Raw genomic sequence first — 3,292 nt, forward strand, 5'->3', positions numbered from 1 at the left:
GACCTTTATTTTTAAGTAGACTTTTATAAGAAAAAAATGTTAACACNTTTATTTAACAGAGAACATTTGATTTAAAGTTAAAATTTATTTAATCAATAAAAAATATAATACTCTTTACTTAACAGAGAACATTTGATTTAAAGAAGATGAGTCTCGTAAGATTGATGGCTTTGACTTTTCATCCTTAGTTGTAATTGGAGCTTGGAGGAGAGTTAGTAGTACTTACACAATTTTTTTATTTTTAATATTTTGGGTAGAATTTTTTTATTATTTTCACCATTTTCCTGTGATGGATATAAAATTTTGAAAAATAGTCTTATAAATACATCTCTACATAAAAAGATATTATAAATTATAAAATAATTCAATCAAATATATTAAATTATTTAATAATAATTTATAATATCATTTTCATACAAATTTTTAATATCCACATTTTCACGGAAAAAAAAGTGATGAAGACGTTGCATAGGAATTTTAGAATTCGATTTTTATCAAAATAATATTTTTAAGTCGTAACATCCTAATATTTTTAAGGTTTAGTTATTTTGTTAGTTTTTATTATTTTATAAAATTTTTAATTAGATATTTATATTTATTTTTTTAAATTGAATTCTTGCATTAATTTGTTTATTTATTTTTTTCGGTAAATCATTAATTTATTTTTTTAATTGGATTCCTATACTTTTTTTTTAATTGGGTTTTTATACCAATTTTTTTAAGTTAGGTCTCTATACAATTAAGCCAATTCCTGTCAAGAAGGACCTAATTAAAAAAAATTGGTATAAGAACCCAATTAAAAGAAAAAAAAATATAGGGACTTAATTAAAAATTTCGCAAAACTATAAGAACCATCAGAGTAATTAAATCTATTTTTAAAGAAGTTCTAAGTCTTATCTAGATTATATTAGTGGTTGATATTCAAAACCTTGCGAAATTTTAAAAATAATATAAAATCTTTATATAAAATAATTTATATATATAAATAAATAAAGTATATTATCACTTATATTTTAATAATATCACTCTTATCTTTTACAAATTATGCAAATATACAATAGTTTTATTTTATTTATCTTATGACAAAATTTGTCAATTACAACCTCATATGAACGCTGATAAATGGTATTTCCATCCAATTACTATAAATTTTTATTTATTTCATTATTAACAAAAACAAAATTTCGTTCAATATATATAAAAAAAAATGGCTAACCCAACAAAATAGCTTCGCTTAAAGGTTACACCTTGAAACAGCTACTTTTTATTGTATATAGACACAGAAAACATTATCAGTGTGTATATACGTCTTAACTATTAAATTCGATTTTGTACTCTCAAAATATTCTATCAAAATCTTGATCATTCACATATGTTACCTAGATTATTTCTTTATCAATAATAGGTTTACCATTGTAATTATTTTTTAGTGAGAGTACATAAAAAAAAATATATAGTATATAAGTTGTAATAACTCAACAAATATTTTTTAAGGGGGATTTTTCATTCTCTCCAATGATGAGAAGAACCTATCTCTCCCTCTCTTAATCCTTTCTGATTCATCAAACCATCAACATCACAGCTTGAACAGCTTAGGGCATGAGATTTTCTTCATGGTGCGGTGAGCGTGGAGAGCAACCAGTGAATCAAAAAAAAAAAAAAGAAAAAGTTGGTGAATCATCAAAAAAAAAAAGAAAAAGTTGCGAATCCAATTTTGCCATTCTCTTTCTATCCCTAATTTTTCTTTCGACATTTTCTTTCCCCATTCTTACCTCTTCCTTCAAACTCATCCAATAGAATTTGATGAGAGGCTATTTCGCAAGATTCTTTCTTGGTGAACATAGCTGTTCCGATCAACGAGTTGGAAGGAAGAAGATCTGAATCCCTATTACTCTGTGATTCATTGATTTCTCAAAATGGAAAACATGGCAAACAGATCCTCCCATTGCAGAGGTCGTGGAGCTACATTGGCTTGCTCTCATTGCAACAAGCAAGGCCACACAGAAGATGTATGCTATAAGAAGTATGGGTACTCCTCCCACTTCTACCAATGGCAGCAACATAACACCACCATCAATCACGTGATCACTGAGGGGCATGATGATATACTCGGTGACAAACAATTCCAGCTCAATTGTTTCCAAGAGAACATTGGAATATCAAGATCTGGATTCACTCCAGAGCAAAGATTTGCCTTGTTAGAGTTGATCAAAGACAAAAGTGTGCAGCAACAACCTCATAATGCAAATCAAACTTTGACTAATTCCATTCACACTTCCACTCCAGGTAAAACCATTGCATTACATTTTAATGCGAGAATTATGAACATTATCACTCCAAAATCTGCACTATGGATCATTGATTCCGGTGCAACAGATCATGTGACTTTTGACTTAAAAGATTTTGCAAGTTTTCAAAATATTGATCCAATCAATGTGATATTGCCAAATGGAACCAAAACTATTAGCACCATCATTGGCACAATCACATTCTCTAAAAATTTTTTTCTCAATGCACAATCACATTTTCTAAATTTTTTTTTCTCAAAAATGTTTTATACATTCCTTCTTTTGATTTTAAATTGATATCTGTGTCAAAGTTAACCTCAAACTTACATTGTCAATTGTTAATCAATGATAAGTGTTGTGAGATACAAGATAGATCCACATCAAAAATGATTGGCATTGCTGAGTGTATAGAAGGGTTATATACAATGAGTAGAGAACCAGAATTCTCTCATTTTCCCCCTCTTCCAACAAAGCAAGCTTCATTGGCGGTAACTACTACTACTACTACTCATCCCACCACACCTTCACACAGTGAGCACAACAACATTTAGCATCTTAGATTAGGACACATACCCATGCATAAATTGATTTTTCTGAAGAAGTATTATCCTTTTATAGATAGTATTGCTTCAAATTTTCCTTGTGATTCATGTCATTTTGCAAAACAAAAGAAATTATCTTTTAATCTTAGTACAACTAAAATAAAAGATTGTTTTGATTTAGTTCATATGGATATCTGGGGTCCTATTTCTGTCCCTTCCAATGAAGGACATAGGTATTTTTTGACTGTGGTGGATGGTAAGAGCAAATTCACTTGGATTTTTTTTATGAAAACCAAATCTGAAGCATCACAATTGGTTATTAATTTTGTGAATTTTGTCAGAGTACATTTTGAAAAACAAGTTAAGTGTATAAGGACCGACAATGGGCCAGAATTCACTCTAAAATCCTTTTTTGCATCAACTGGAATTTTACACCAAACTTCTTGTGTAGAAACACCAGAG

The sequence above is a fragment of the Arachis duranensis genome, chromosome 1, assembly GCF_000817695.3.
Source record: "Arachis duranensis cultivar V14167 chromosome 1, aradu.V14167.gnm2.J7QH, whole genome shotgun sequence".
NCBI classification, from domain to species: Eukaryota; Viridiplantae; Streptophyta; class Magnoliopsida; order Fabales; family Fabaceae; genus Arachis; species Arachis duranensis.